The 17291-nt window shown below is 42.2% G+C and overlaps 1 long non-coding RNA gene across 1 annotated transcript; it reads left to right on the top strand.

Annotated features, from left to right (window-relative positions):
- The first annotated feature begins 3837 nt into the window (after window positions 1-3837).
- On the top strand, window positions 3838-17024 carry LOC118708251. The gene is made up of 3 exons (XR_004984502.2): window positions 3838-3848; window positions 13532-13538; window positions 16898-17024. It is a non-coding gene; the product is annotated as an uncharacterized LOC118708251 (long non-coding RNA).
- Window positions 17025-17291: the final 267 nt, after the last annotated feature.

Consider the following 17291-nt stretch of genomic DNA (forward strand, 5'->3'; position numbering starts at 1 on the left):
GATTCTTTCTAGTTTTCAGATGAGGAAACCACTGCTCAGAATGATTAAGCAACTTTCTGAGGGTCACAGAGCCCGAATTCATGCTAAAGTCAGCCTAACATCAAAGCAACTCTCTGGACTTCTTAGTGATGAAAAAGAATAGAGTTTTATAAAAGGCACTAACTAAACTTCTTCACTTAGATCTTGAATAACCCTCAGACATCAGAGGTGGAGCTGTTTTTAGTCACCATCTTTGTTGTATCCTGCTGAGGAAATGCCTCACCCATTTCTCTGGAGATGCAGATGTGATACTTAATATAAATAGTAGATATTTAATATTTATACTATGCTATCTTATATTATTAGTGATTTTCATATATATATATATATATATATATATATATATATATATATATTGGAGCCATGTACCTTATATTTCATTATAAATCCTATCACAAAAACATGAGAAAACAAACATATGTGATGATAGTGATAATGATGACAATCATAATTGACTAGAGGCCCAGTTCACAAATTTGTGCACAGGTGGGGTCCCTCTGGGTAGCCTGCAGGGATTGAGCCGAAACACGCAATCCAGCACCAACTGCATCTCCTACCTGCTGCTCCCACTTATCCCAGCCCCACTGTGCCTGCTGTGGGCTTGTGCCCAATCAGTCCTGATCTGGAGAGGCTCACGCTGCTGAAACAGCACTCACCTGCCATAAGCCCAGCCTCTGTCACCCTCCCAAGAGGAGTAGCCTGCGGGATCCTGCTGAAACTGGCTCTCCAACATCCCCCGAGGGGTCCCAGATTGTGAGAGGTCCCAGGCTGAGAGACCCACCAGTACACAATCAGGACTGGGGAGGGACCACAGGATGGCTCCAGGATGTGTCTGGCCCATCTCCCTCAGTCCCAATGGGCTGGACCCCAGCAGTAAGCTAACATACTGGTCATAGCATCTGCCCCCTCGTGGTCAGTGCACATCATAGCCACTGGTCGACGGGTCAATTGTCTGGACCCTGGTTGTTAGTGCATGTGAAAGCTAGCGGTTGAGCAGCCTTAACATATCATTAGCATATTACACTTTGATTAGCTGGTCAGTTGGTCTGCTGCTCAGTTTATTTGCATATTACCCTTTTATTTTGTTTTATTTCAAGTTCCCATCATTCTTGAGGCAAATTCAGAACAAATTTAAAAGTAGAATAGAAAAAATAAGTAAAGTAGGAAAACATTCTCAGTTTCTTTTCTCCTTAAAATTTTATGCACTCTTGTTGTAATATAATTACCCCGAATGTACAGAGTCTTGTTTTAGCTCTTTCCACACTATTCTTCGTCTCTTGAAAAGGTGAAAGTGAATGTAAGTTTCTTATTTTAATTACAGTTTATTTCTAATCATTCCTGTTGCCTCCAAACCAAGAAACTGAATTTCCCCGATTCTCATGCTCCAATCGGAAAGGACTTTGGCACAGTTTGTTTCTGTAATAACTCCACTACCTGCCACCTATCTCAACCTCACAATAAAAGTGATTTGATTATATTATGCAGATTTGTGTTCTCTCGGGTTTTAATATCAAGTTAGCATTTTGGGGTTTTCTCCATAGTGAGAATTATACATGCTGACTATGTATAAATTAAGTCCTCTTAATAGTTAATATAATTTAGTCCAAAGCTATTACTAGCCTAATTGGGTTTTCTTGTGCCTTGGCTTAAGGTCTAGAATGGAGCAAATGTAAAGGGCTGAATACAACAAGGTTAATTATGTTTAAAACCTGCAAAATAGCTAGTTTTTGGTCCATTACACACATACACACTCTCTCTCTCTCTCTCTCTCTCTCTCTCTCTCTCTCTCTCTCTCTCTCTCTCTCTCTCTCTCTCTCTCACACACACACACACACACACACACACACACACACACACACACACCATAAGGGAAAAGACCCAAAGAAATTCTTCCAACAAAAATCAACTCACACCTTCCTTCTTAGGCCGGTATGCTGCCATAGCTCAGGTTTGAACATAGTGCTTGCCTCCTTCCAGTTTCACAATACAGTTTTCTGCCAAATTATTTGTTCTCAAGGGCTATTCAGCTCACAATCTGTGTTCAAAATGGCTCCCCGGTGCCTGTGAAATTAAGTATAAACTCCTCACTCTGGCCTTCAGGAATTCTCTAATTTGAACCCAATTTATCTGAACAGTATCATAGCCCTCTACTGCACTACATGATCATTAGCTTAATGAAGGCAACTCAATTAACGTGCCCCAAACACTCAGCCAACTTCCCACCTCTGAGCCACCACTGATGCTCACACAAACTTCCCCCACTGTCTCCAAAGCCTTTGGCATCTTCCTGAAATCCTGCTCATCTCCATTCTGCTCCATTTTAGAGCACTGGGCTGGGATTCATGGTAACATGAGATAGCCCAGCACACAGCCATGCTGGGGTCTAGAGACCCAGAGTTGCATTGGACCTAAACACACCACTAGTGGATGGCCTTTTTCAGTGATTTGTTTGCCTTCTATATATATTTTCCAAACATGAAGATTTCATGGATTCAATTGTTTGCCATAAAATGTAGAACTTTCTTAATGGAAACAATTAGTGTCAAGGAAGCTCAGTGACAGTTAGCTTTCTCTGAGTCCAGACAATCACAAATGGTTGGCTTGTGCATCAGTCCTTCACCCACCAGTTATTGTGGCTAAGTGCTTGGGCTCAGAGAGCAAAGCCAGCAAGGATGTGTGTAAGAATAGACTAGATCATGTTGAAGACATATGGATGCCTTTCTGTTGAGTCCCCTTTCAGGCCCCTAAATCCCACAGGCAGATACAAACCCTTCCTTGTTTGTAAAAAATTAGAGAAGGAGGGTGTGAACATAGCAATAACAATGAAGGAACTACAGACACACAAAATAACATAAATGAGCCTCAAAAACAACATGCTGCCAGGGTCAGTGCAGCTCAGTTGGCTGAACATCGTCCCATGCACCAAAAGGTGGTCAGTACGATTCCCAGTCAGGGCACAAGCCTGGGTTGAGGGTTTGATTCCTAGTGGAGGGCACACAGGAGGCAGCAGATTAATGTTACCCTCTCACATCAATGTTCCTCTCTCTCCCTCTCCCTTCCTTTCTCTCTAAAAATCAATAAAAAATTAAAGAAAACAATATGCTCAGTGAAAGCAGGCACATGCCATAGAGTACATGCTGTGAGTCCATTTATAAGAAGTCTTCAAGCAGGCTAAAAAAATTGAAGTAGATGAAACAGCAGATGTTTCACTGTTGGTATAGATAGAAGTTGGCTGGGAAGAATACTTCAGAAGAGAAACTTTCTGGGGAAGGTGGTGATGGTTGAAATCTTGTAAAGTAGGAATTGCATAAGTGGAAGCCACCAAAGCTCATTAAACTGTACACTTAAAATTCACTCATTGTACAAGGATATGGTTCTTGAATATTCAAAATGAGATTTAGAACATCAGTACCAGCTCTAGTGCTGATTTCCTAATACATAAATGAATCCCTTCACTTTCACTGGACATTGAGGATAAGGGGCCCAGTGGGCAAGGGTGGCCTCTGCTGTAGGAATCTCTGGGTCCAAATGCTGCTTTTACCAGTTTCTGATTTTGTAACTTTGGGCAAGTTGTCTAAGCATTCTCAGTTTGAAGTAGGCTTAATCAAATTAAATGAATAATTTTCATCATCATTCATATCTTAAAGAATTATTGTAAAGATGAAATAAATCAGATGATGCATGGCAAAGCCTTGATCTCAGGTCCAAAGTATTCAGTCACCATTAGCTGCAAGGATCCTACCAGATTTAAGCACCTTGAAGGAACACTCTGCTTCTTTGTCCTTGTGTTGCTCTCCTGGGATCTTAAAGTGGGTGGATATGTATAGCTGTATGTCAACATGTGAAGTGTTCCTGGAGTGGCAATGCAACAATATTTGGGGAAGGAGTAAACACTCTAATTATTATACATGCATGACATTTTCCTGGGAGGGAATAAAATTCCTGGGCACACCACAGATAACAGAGGATTCAAAGTGATTTCAGACCTGCCCCCGGCAGCTTCTGCCTTCTCTTGGGTTCCAGATTTCAGGGTGACCTCAGTGGAGAATTTTAAGAGGCACCATGAGCTAAATATTTGCTGAATTCAAGTCAAATATATTATACTCATTCAGGGATACATTTGGAATAAATACCTGTCTGTTCATCTTCATGCATTGTCTTGACTATAATAATTTGCTTAGCCTGTCAATCCCTTGAATTTCAAATGAGACAAGTAGGAGCAATTTATCCCATGAAAAAGGGTAGAAACAAAGGGAGGCACCTTGTTTGTATTTTCTAATTTAATTTTAAAAAACAAAAGAAGTGTCAACTGCAAATAGTAAGCTGAACTGGCACATCACTGTTGGCTTCTTTTTCAGGGCAGCTGTTTGGCAATATTTAATCATCAACAGCTAATACCCACAATCCATGTGAGCAAAGGCCAAGCTTCCTCAGTGAAGACTTTAGGGAGATTGGGGTACCGACAACCAGCTGATTTCCAGTGCTCTCAGAAGTCACCCCAATTAGGTTGGTCTCAAATACTTTTTCTACTGCACACACAAATCCCCCACAAGAATTTGCAAAAGAACATTGAAAAATAGAAAACTCTATTCAGTAAGATACCTTTTTAGTCAGTGTTTTTCTAAGGGATTGAGTTTAAATCCTAGGCCCTGTTTGGATATTCTTATTGCATCTAAATGGAAACTACCGAAGTATGAAGACTAGGAAAATAAATAGCCATTGAGTTAGCTTAGTGTCTGCACCTCTGGATCCCAATACAAGAGTGTGTGTGTGTGTGTGTGTGTGTGTGTGTGTGTGAGCACCCTGAATTGCCGTGTGCACCCTCAGAACAGAAATGCTTACTCATGTCTCAGCTGATCGTTCCCCAGCACCATCTGCTACACAGTTGTTGGGTTTCTGAATAGATCCTTTATCTTAGAGTGTCTTTTGGATTCCTGGACCAAATTCTAACGTGTGTGTGTGTGTGTGTGTGTGTGTGTGTGTGTGTAGACAGGAATTCTCAGACACCAGCAGGGTGTCTGATAATTCAACTCAATCCAGACACTGTCTACCTGGAGACAGCATCAGAGACCATGGATCAATAGCTCAGTCCCACAGAACACCCTCCACTTCAGACACCAATCTTGAATCTAGGTGGTTATCTGTGTCACCAACAAGCTACAAATCAGAGGTTCCCAGAACCCTCTCCTTGGGTTTGACTCTAATTTGATAGACTGGCTCACAAAACCAAGGAAATATGCTTACTTGCTAAAATATATTAGCATACCTTCCACAATCATTTAGTCTTTCTGCAATCTATACTGTTTGGGTTGTCACAGCTTGGGGAGAGGGTGGGGGAAGGGTTGACATCAAGTAAGCTAAGGCCCTGGTAAGATGCAAAACATCATCCTACAATGCAAGGGACAGACCCCACCCCACCCCCCAACAAAGAATCATCCATCGCAATGTTACCAATGCCAAGGAGAAGTGCTGGGACTTTGCTGAATTTACAGAATAAGCTATAAGCCTGCTTTTGTGTCTGTATTACTACTAATATATATATTCGGACTGAGGCTGCTTTGATTGTAACACACCACTGTATAGCAACTCTGTGAAGATTTACAATTTTTCTACCTCTAAGTATGGTAGATTACAAACAAATATTTTTTTTAAATTTTGACCAAATTGCCACATGCCAATTTTCATAACCTACTATAAATTTCCTTCACCCTTTTTGACTATGCCATGTTCTATTTCATGTATTTGATGCTTCAAATGGCTAAAAGCAGAAAAGAAAGAACATGGGGAATGAGGTGATATTCTGTTACGTAGCAACGAGATTTGGGCAACCTCCCCAGGATTCTTTTGTTAATGCTTGAATATTACATTGTCTCGTTTTATAGAGCCCTACATTAAACATAAAAATAATTCCAAGTACTGTATTTAACTTTAATCTGATTACTTTAAATGTAGCATACCGATTGCTCAAATTAAACAGATATTTTATCAACTGAGTTTCCTGCTAATTATGCTGTTGCTCTTATTAAAAATTACCCCCTGCAGCATCTGTTCTAGTTTCTGTCAAACAATGAAAAGGTTTGTTCGCATGTTTTTATTTTTAGAATAAACTGTACTACAAAGAGAACCCGTGAACATGTCCTATTAAAATAAATGTTTCATCATGAAACAGCAAATTTACAGATCCTGTAAATCTAGATTTAAGCACATCAAGCCTTTTAAACTCAATGACTGACTTATGATCAGTGTAAAAACCACCCGTCAAAGGCAGAGAGTGCACTTAATTATTTACAAGCCTGTTTGGTTATAGCAGCTGATTTAGGCACTTGTTTCTCCTTGATTTTGTGGGAAAGTGTTAATATGAAGCAACAGAGCCAACATTCATTAAATTGTGAATACAGCAGAATAGTAAGCACCATAATGTTAGCACTGGGAGAGCCTGAGCAATAACCTAGTTTAGTCCTTGCACTGTGCAGGCAGGGGAATTGAGGCCCAGGGATGAGACATGCCTGGGACCCAGCAACATAGCAAGTTTATAGTAAAGTTACAAATATTATCCAAGGTAGGCAGAACTCCAAGATGGCTCCAATGAATCCAACTCATGTTTAATCCTCTGTTCTGTGACTGTAGTATGTTTTCATTCAGTTGATTGCATTATGGTATATAGCAAAAGTGAAAATTTTATAGATGTAATTAAAAACTAATTAGTTGACTTGAAGTTAATTAAGGAATGAGTATCCTGGGAGGATTTGACCTAATAAGACAAGCTCTTTCAACCAGGATCTGGAGGTCAAGGACTCAAAGCAGTAAAGATGCTCTCTGGTTGGCCTTGAAGAGGAAAACTCCAAATATTGAAGAGAAGGCTGTCCAACAGGCCAGAGGGCAGCCTCCAGGAGCTGTGAACTTTAGTCCTATAGGCCCAAGGATCTACATTCTCCCGCCCACCAGTGGGCTTGGAAGAGGCTCCTGAGCCTTAGATGAGAATGCAACCACAGTCCACACCTTGATTTCAGCCCCGGGGACCCTGAGCAGAGGACACAGCTAGAGTGCACCCAGACTCCTGATCCATGGAACCCATAAGTTTTTTTTAGTTTTTTTTTTTTTTTAAGTGTTACTGTGGTTAGTGACTCATCATAGAAAATATTACAGTAATCTTGGTCTATGGCTTTCCTCTACTTAGAAGGGCCTCTCTCTCCTCTCTGGGTCACACTGACCATTCTTAGATTATTGCTTGGGATGAGGACACAAATTAATAGAGACAAGTCTAAGGGTTCCATGCACTTCATGCCTCCTCCTACACACCACGCTGCAGAACTCCCTAGTTCATGCCCCACTTCCGGTCCTCAACTGAGGAGTGCAGGGGAAGCTCAACAGTCCTTGGCCTTGTGCTGACTTTGCTGCTTTGATCTAGGAAGCATCAATAAGGATAATGATATGAAAATTAAAACAACCAAGAAAATTTAAACACGTGAATTTATACTGATTCTAAAGACAAAAATTAAACAAAAAATCCTAATTAAAAAAAAAATCTTTGCATCATTTTAGGGAACAAATTCATTATTTTAAAAATGCTAAGTAAAGCCGAAACCAGTTTGGCTCAGTGGTAGAGCGTCGGTCTGTGGACTGAAAGGTCCCGGATTCGATTCTGGTCAAGGGCATGTACATTGGTTGCGGGCACATCCCTAATAGGGGGTGTGCAAGAGGCAGCTGGTCAATGTTTCTCTCTCATCGACGTTTCTAGCTCTCTATCTCTCTCCCTTCCTCTCTGTAAAAAAATCAATAAAATATATATTTTTAAAAAAAGTTAAGTAAAGAGAAAGAAGGGCCGAAACCAGTTTGGCTCACTGGACAGAGCATCAGTCTGTGGACTCAGGGGTCCCAGGTTCGATTCCAGTCAAGGGCATGTACATTGGTTGTGGGCACATCCCTGGTTCGGGGTGTGCAGGAAGCAGCTGGTTGATGTTTCTCTCTCATCCATGTTTCTAGCTCTCTGTCCCTCTCACTTCCTCTCTGTAAAAAAATCAATAAAATATATTTAAATATATATATATTTGAGAGAGAGAGAGAGAGAAAGAGAAGGAAGTATTAATCCTGTCTGTCCTATGTGGCCTGGGCATCAGGGTAACTAAGCACCTGGTGAGTAAATTTCTCCTCACTGAATGAAGAAAGAATGATGGAATCCACACATCACTATTTTAAAAACTTCAGTAAATTATGAAGTGGAAAATGGTCATCAATGGCTACTAATATCATGAAAAGAAGAGAAACACAAACAACATGTGCCTTCTGAAGATAAGAACACCACCTATTAAGTTACTTTGCCAAAAAGGGTGACTGACAAAAATTGAATCTGCAAAGGGACAAGCCTCTGGAGATCTATCAATAATTACCAATTGGCAGGAAATGCCCAGCGCAGAGGACAAGTGAGAGCCCCCAGGAAATGCACTGATCCAAACAGATGGTAGGGGCCTCGACACAATAAATGACAGGAATTCCTTAAAAATAAACTTCAAGGAATAAAAATAGAGAGGGTAGAAGAATGCACAATTAAAAGAGACCTAAGAGACATATCTCTAATTGCAATGTGCTAATATTATTTCAACCTCCATTCAAAGAAACTATAGACATACAAATAAATGTGCATACACACACACACACACACACACACACACACACACCCACACACACATTACGTATTTATACCATTGGAGACATTTGAACACTGTATATTTTATGATATTAAGAAATACGAATTATCACTATGTTCCTCTCTACCTCCTTTTTCCTACTGAGCCAAATAATTCTACTAAATAATCTCCAAGCAGCATGTACATCTCCGCCAAGGCATCATAATGGCAGCAATTCCATTTACATTTGGTTGGGGATTTTATTAACGTGTGACTCCCGACGGGGACCTAGTGTGCTTTTGTTTCAGACCTTACTCATAAGGAAGTGTTTAAAATATTGAAGTGCCAAGGAAATGGAATAAATAAAATGACTCAAGGACAGCCAACCAATTGCAGCTAAGTAATTTATGTGTAAAGTGGCATTGAGAAGCATACACAAATAAGGAAGAGAGAGAAAATGATAATGCACACAGGGGATATTTTTCATAGGCCTGTAACGATGGATATATGCACTGGAGCCAGCACACCAGGCTCCAGGACAGAAAGAAAAGCAGTCCGAGGATTTGTACTGAAGCAAGTTACCCAGCTGAGAGTCTGTGACAGCCAAAGAGATTTTCAGGGGCCAGCACAAGTACAATGGCCCCATCGGGCTCCAGACGGAACAAGCCACAGCCACTGATGGGTGTCATCAGCAGGACTTCACTGAGGGTCCTTGTTCTCTTCGCGGAGGGAAGCTGGAGTGGGCTGGAGAGAGGGAAAAGAGGAGCATCAGTTCTCTTGTCCGGGAGTATTTCCTTTAAGCAGAACTGAAGTGTGAACCTCTCCTGTCTGTGATATTTATTACCCCTCATGCACCTTGCTTCCTCTAAATTGAGAGGATTTTCATGTGAGTCTAAACCTCTGACAGCCTCTGTCATCTGTGGAGAAAGAATAGGGATTTGGGACAGTGTCTATGAGCAAGGCTACATAATTAGGAACAAAAAACATCCTGGGTCCTTACCCGAGGGGTGTGGGGAGTCACACATTCAAAATTAATTTGGAAAATAAACCCCTCTTTATGAATAAGTTGAAAATGACTCTACCATACTGATGTTTAATTTTTACCTGATGCCACAATAAAATCAAGACAACCTGGTTTCTGTTTTGAGCAGGCATAGGTCTAGTATGCACATTTTAAGAGAAAAATATATTCAACATATTTCTACAGAAGGTAGATTACCAGGGATGAGGTGAGGGTACATGGAAAGGACCATATCAGTAAAAAGCTTTTCTATTTCTCTGAAAAATTAAAAACAGAGGAATGACAATGAAAGGAAATAGCAAAAATATTATCCTGCAATTAGGATATATTCCTTCTGGGACCCTGTAACATCTCTGTCTATTGTCTTTATGATAAAATCTTTTGCTTTCAGACCTCTAAAAATTGAACAAGCCTATGGCCTGTGTCCTTGGAGAGTGAATCCTGTGTTTAAGCACTGGATGCTCATAAAATTAACCCATCAAACAGGTCATCTTTTTAATGAGATAGTAATATTTTATAATGATCACACTATAACACAGTGAGAACTCTCTACCCTGCCAGGGCTGCTGAAAATTGGCAGCACCTTCTGAAAAATGCTTAAGATAGCCTCAACTTTTCACCACTTACTCCTCCTATAGGGCCCTGTTATTATTAAACTACTAAAGGTCTGGTGAATGAAATTCATGCAGGGGGGCTGTCCCCCCAGCCCAGCCTGTACTCTCTCCAATCTGGAACCCCTTGGGAATTGGGATTAAACCGGCAGTTGGATATCCCTCTCAATCCTGGACTACTGCCTCCTAATCACTCACCTGCCTGCCTCCCCGATCACCACTCACTGCCTCTGCATGATGGCCTGATCACCCCTAACTGCCCCCCCTGCTGGCCTGGTAGCCCATAACTGCCCCCTGCTGCTAGCCAGGTCATCTTCACCTGCCCCTCCCTGCTAGCCTGGTCACCCCTAACTGCCCCCCCCCCCGGCCCGTGAGCCTGGTGGCCCCTAACTGCCCCCACCCCTGCTGGCCTAGTTGCCCCTCACTGCCTCCCCTGCCAGCCTAATCACCCCCAACTCCCTCACCCCTGCTGGCCTGGTCACCCCTCACGGCTTACCCCCCTCCCCTCCTCCCCACTTGCTGGCCTGATTGTCCCATGCAGCCTGATGTTCAGTCATTTGGTCATCCCTCACTAACCCCTGCCAGCCTGGTTACCCAAGGCAGCCTACTTGTTCAGTCATCTGGTTGTCCCTCAATGACCCCTCTGCTGGCCTGGTCATAGGCAACCATCTTGTGAGGACATAGGGGTTAATTTGCATATTACCTCTTTATTATATAGGATGAGAGAGGAAAACAAAGACACACCTTTGTGTGAGGATATTCAACCTACATGCTAAAGAAAAGGGGACTGCTGAAATTTATGTTTATGTATCCATGTGATGTCATGCTACACAACCATGAAAGTAAAAATGTCTTCTAAGACTACTTATTGGCATGGGGAAATTATTCTTATATACTGTTGAATAAAAAAAAGCAGAACTAAAAACACAATGCAATCTCAATAAAATCTGTTATATATACATATATAGAATTATATATGTACATAAATAAATAAAAAATAAATATATAAGTTAAAAAAAAACTAAATAAGCAAACAGAGGGGAAAAACGAATTTAAAATGTACTTATCTTCTATAATAATAAAAGTGTAATATGCTAATTAGACCAGACAGCAGAATGACCTTCTGGATGTCATTTCAGATGTCTTTCTGGATGAAACCTCTGCAATGGGGGCTGAGGCAGAAGCAGTTAGGGGCGATCAGGCAGGCAGCAGTCCCAGATTGCAAGAGGGATGTCTGACCAGCAGTTGGACATCCCCTGAGGGGTCCCAGATTGCAAGACGGTGCAGGCCAGGCTGAGGGACACCCCTCCCCCTGAGTATGAATTTTGTGCACTAAGCCTTTATTTTTATTTATTTTATTTTTATTTTTTTTAGTCTATAATAATAAAAGCATAATATGGACCTCCTTCCAGACATCCTTCTGGATAACCTTTCTGATGAAGCTGGGGCTGTGAGGGAAGCCCAGGCCATGGGTGCCTGCCGATAGCCATAAAGAAGCCTGGGTCCCAGGTGCCAGAGGGGAGCTGGTGCTGGCAGCTGGGGGAAGAAAGGCCTAGTCTTGCATAAATTTCCTGCATCAGGCCCCTAGTCCTAATATATATAAAAACCAAGGTCTGTACGACCAAAGGCTCGACTGAACACCAGAAGTTGGCCACTGCTTTTGGGCACAGCAACCCAACACTGACTTCCTATGGGGCTATGGTCAGGCTCGGAGAGAGGCCCAGAGAAAGAGGCAGGTTCTGATCTACAGCTTCCATGGCAACTGTTGAAGAGCCCTTGCCTCTTTCTTTCTCTCCAGACTTTGCCAGCAGCTATGTTTCTCTCTCTGGGCCTCTGCAGGAGCTGCTGATCAGCCCTGCCTCTCTGATCAGGACTGAAGATAGGCACAAAAACGCTGACTGGCATAGAAACCAACCAATCAGAACCAAATCTGGGTAAACTATGAGGAGCCAATGGCTGCCTAGGAGGTAGAGCTTCTGATGCTGACTGACATAGAAACAGACCAATCAGAGCCTAATCTGCTCTGGGTGAACTGTGAAGGCAGAACCTAGGGTGGGGGGCTGAGGAGAGGTTTTAAGGGCAACAGCTATTTGCTGTAAGGTGTAACAAAGTGGTTCAATTTTTTTAATGACCTGTTTGGCAGTATAGTGCATATGGCTGGCTATCAGTCCAGATATAGGGATTATGTATTTTTGTCTGTCATGTGCATCTCCTCCTGCTGAAAAAGCGCCCCCCCCCTGCAATTTAAGCAATCTTATCCTATATAATCTATCTATACTACTAAAAGGGTAATATGCTAATTAGACTGGGTCAACCGGCCATCTTCTGGATGTCCAACTTCCTTCTGGACAAAGCAGTAGTTATGGGGGCCAAGGCAGAGGCGATCAAGCAGGCAGGGGAAGGCCATTAGGGGCAAGATCAGGCCAGAAGGGGAGGGCAGTTGGGGGCAACCAGGTTGGCAGGGGAGGGCAGTTGGGACAAGATCAAGCTGGCAGGGAAAGGCAGTTGGGGGCAATCAGGCAGACAGGCAGAGGCAGGTAGGGGTGATCAGGCAGGCAAGCAGAGAAGTTAGGAATGATCAGGCAGGCAGGCAGGTGAGTGGTTAGGAGCCAGTGGTCTCAGATTGTGAGAAGGATGTCCAACTGCTAGTTTAGGCCTAATCCCTCTGGGTCCCTGATTGAAGAGGGTGTAGGCTGGGTTGAGGGAACCACCACACCACACACCCCCTCATGCACAAACTTCGTGCACCAAGCCACGAGTATATCTATAAAGAATTACCAGGAATAAAGAGAAGTATTATCTGGTGCTGTAGGTATTTTTCTTTTATATTGTTCTTTTATTCTTTCCCAGCATTTTCTACAATAGGTTTTGATTGCTTTTTATATTCAGAGCCCAAAATAAAAATTACCAAAGGAAAACTGGAAAATACTACATGGAATATACAACTCTCTATTAATGAGAAATCCAACTTAATAATAAAATTCTAATGATGAGAAAATGAACTTAAAACAGAATATCTCATTTTTCACTATTGTAGGTAATTGGGATTCTTTTTATGTGTTTATTTATAAGTCGCATACTTACCAAAGAGACTTCAGGCATTTAATTGGGAATTCACTGAAGTTGTGTTTATTTCTAGGCACTATCCCTTAATTTTCACTAAACTCATAAAAAGAAAGCTCCCAGGCATCTAGTTTGCTTATAATGTAGTAGTTTCTAGAGTCCTGAGCTAGAAGGCAATAGGTGACCATTTTCACTAACAAACTGTGAAATAAAGTAAAGCAAAAGTAAAGTTTAAAAAAAAAATAGTGATCTAATACAATTCTCTTTTTTTAAATTCTTACTAGAAAGTATTTATTAAATGATGCAGCCATGAACTAGTATATTTGTGGTTACAATCTCAAAAATAACTGATTTGAAGAGGACCAATTAAGATAATTATTTCTTAAAGAATTTATAATATTTTACAATAACTATTAAGGAATGACATTACATACTAAAAACATTTTTTTTTAGAGTCAGGATTAAATCTACCAAAAGTCCTGTCACTACCATAGAAATTGTTAATTAAATTGCCCATGCATTCACCTGATGTATAAAACATAATTCAAAGGAGTATCTAATACAATTCTTTTCAGCTAGTCAAAAACAACAATTAATCGTATTTGCCCATCCATTCCTCTGTCAATTCATTCATTCAATAAGCATTAATTGAACACCTACAGTGTGCTGGGCCATAGACTGTGACTCTAAAAACATAGTACCCAAGAACTCAAGAAACCATTATGCAACACTGTTCAAGGGACTATGAAGCAGATAAAAGATAAAGAAAATATGCCTGTCCTCACCAGCAACAGCTGTTTTATGAGCCAATAAATGTATTCAGTAAAAGGGGAAGATCTGCTGTGGGTGGTTGAGACACAGTGAAAGAATTCCAAAAGGAAAATTCTGGATTTATAAGAAGTTGAATGGGGAAATATAGCCAAGATGCTCTCAATCAAGTAGGGCATATTTGCCAAATTACTAAGAAACCCTGATGTAACACAATCAATGTGTATGTTCCCCATTATGAAAATAAGTCTTATAACAAATAATGCCAATAGGTGACTAATATTATATTCACAACTCCTAAGAGCTATGATGATGCTAAGTCTGGTCTTCTGTCTAGTAGGCACTAGCACAGGTAATCCGAAGGTGACATATACATAATGGACTGAGTCACGAATGTTGTAGAAAAGCTTCTGATTGCACAAAGCCAAGCTCAGATCCTTTGACTTGATGTGTTTCTGAGCCAAACAGCAATCGATGTGAAACTAATCCACTCGCTATCAAATGAGTAAGAGCAGGCACCATGGAAAACCTAGAAGGAAGGAATCTTCAGCATGAAAAAGGAGGGAGGGAGAGAGGAGGAAAGAATGCTAAAGAAAAGTAAGCAAAGGAAAACCAAATACTTCTTTCCCCCCACATCACTAGTTAGATACGGTTTCAGGAAGTTACAAGTAACTAACTAGCCCTAAAATGGTTCTCTAGATTATTACTTTTCCTTTTCTGATGCCTTTACAGATGTGCTGCTCCAGCCACTGCTCAGACTGAGTGGCAATCATCTATCTGCACAAGCAAGACCACCTTGCTGCCCCAAGCCACACCTCTCCTCCCTGACCCGACCCTAGGGCAGAGCATCACAAACTATGGACCCAGAATCACCAGCAGCTGCACCTGAATTTATTGGAAATGCACCTTTTCAGGCTCCATGCCCTCCATTTCAACTTATCTTCCCCTGCAGGCCTGGTACCCCCCAATTTCCCATCCTGCTGGCCTTGTCCCCCCCAACTGACCTCCCCTACAGGCCTGGGCCTCCCCCCCCCCCCAACTTCCCTCCTCTGCTGGAGCCACTCAATAAGAAACTCAGGGGTAGGGTTCCAGAGTCACTTTTAGCAAGTCCCCTCAGGTCATCTTGATGCCCAGAAAATAAGACAAACTCCCCCTTCCCCTTCCCCCACTGGCCCCCTGCCCCAGATTCCTGGAACCTTTGCCAAGTGGAGAGTAGGCAGAGGGCACCATCCTCTGTAGGTTGTTACCTGGAAGCAGGAAGTTTAAGATGGAAAGGGACGGGCCATATGCCAGCTGTGGCTTACAGATAAGAGATCACTTGCCGTGTGCTTAATGATGCATCAACAATTACACTCCTGGGTGTAGAGTCCCAGAAATTCTCACACAGGTCCAGACAGAACATGTATAATAAGTTTCACTGCCAAAGACTAAGAATCAATCTATGTGTCCAACATTGGGGGACGTAAAAGGTAAAATGTGAGGGTAAGAAAGCAACAGATGGATCATTAATGCCTAGTGCCAATGGAACAGAGATTAATTTTGCAAAAAGAACCATAAAAATCCACCTGTGATATTTTGTGTTATTCACATATATTAGACTAGAGACCAAGTGCACAAAATTTGTACATGGGGGTGTCCCTCAGCCCAGCCTGCACCCTCTCAAATCTGGGACCAGTAGGATTGAGCCTAAACAGGTAGTCAGACATCCCTCTCACAATCCAGGACTACTGGCTCCCAACTGCCCTCCCCTGCTGGCCTGGTCCCCCTCAACTGCTCTCTCCTGCTGGCCTGATGCCCCCACAACTACCCTCCCCTGCTGGTCTGGATCCCACTCAACTGCCCTCCCCTGCAGGCCTTGGTCCTCTCCAACTGCCCTCCTTTGCTGGCCTGATCACTCCAACTGCCCTCCCCTGCAGGTCTTGTCTCCCCCAATTAATCAATAGGCTGCCTCCTGCACGCCCACACTGGAATCAAGCCCCAACATGGGATGTCCCCTGACCAGAACTTGAACAATGACCTCCTGGTTCATATGTCAATGTTCAACATTGACTGAACCATTTTTTAATCCCAAGTAATTGCTTTTATTTGTCCCTCCATCTAAACTTCATAAATTTTCAATGTTTTCAAACACAGTAAAATCATAGACATGAGCTATTTTTATTTTTCAACATGTGAAAGCTCTTTTTAATTGATGGAGAAGCTATGCAGCAGGTGGGGTTTTAAAGAGATTAATAGTTCTGGTTATAAACCGTTATCACAAACACATCATAAAAACATGAATTTGGCAGACCAGAATCATAACACTCAGAGAGAGCATCACTTTGAACCCAGGCTTATTGGGGACATGGGCTGGCTGGCTAGTTGGCAATTTTCTTTCCAGGTTTATCTATCTGGAATATTGCTGGCCACTGAAGGTACCTGCTCCAAGGCAGGTGTGTTGCCAAGTTCATCAGTGAGCCAGGGGAATCTCCTGATTCCTGGGGAAGCTGGTAAAGGGAGGGTGACTCAAGCGGCTTGGACTCGGCTGCCCAGCTGCACAAACTTCAGCTTGCTCATTTGTGCAGGACATAAAAGGTACTTAGACACCTAGAACTTTTGAGGGATGGCTGAGTAAGCACTTATCCAGACTCTTTAAATTACTTTGGTTTTGGTCATTTTCTTTTTAACTATTCTAATAGTTTCCTCTAAAACTACATTACTTCAACACTCAAGTTTTATAACATTTCCAAAATTAAGTTACACTTGACAAACAATGTGTTATATTTTATTAGAGGCCTGGTTCACAAAATTTGTGCATGGATAGGATCCCTAGGCCTTGACAGTGATCAGAGCCAATATGTGGAGCAACTGGTAGAGTGACCAGGGACCCTCTGCTGGCACCTGCCCTTGGTTGGCCTGAGGCCTGTGGGTTGGGGGCAGCTCCTGCATTGAGCATCTTTCCCCTGGTGGTTAGTGTGTGTCATAGCGACTGGTCATTCTGCCATTTGGTCAATTTGCATATTAAGATTTTATTATATAGGAATAAGTCTCTGCTATATCCCACCCTCCCACCCCCATGACCCACTGTCCACCCTCCTATCCCTTCCTCAGGCTCTGCTTTATTTTCCAGTCTCAGCTCTGACCCTGTTTCTCAGGCAAGCCTGACCAAACTCCCACAGCAAACAC

This window comes from Pipistrellus kuhlii, unplaced genomic scaffold (genome assembly GCF_014108245.1).
Source record: "Pipistrellus kuhlii isolate mPipKuh1 unplaced genomic scaffold, mPipKuh1.p scaffold_m20_p_6, whole genome shotgun sequence".
Lineage (NCBI taxonomy): Eukaryota > Metazoa > Chordata > Mammalia > Chiroptera > Vespertilionidae > Pipistrellus > Pipistrellus kuhlii.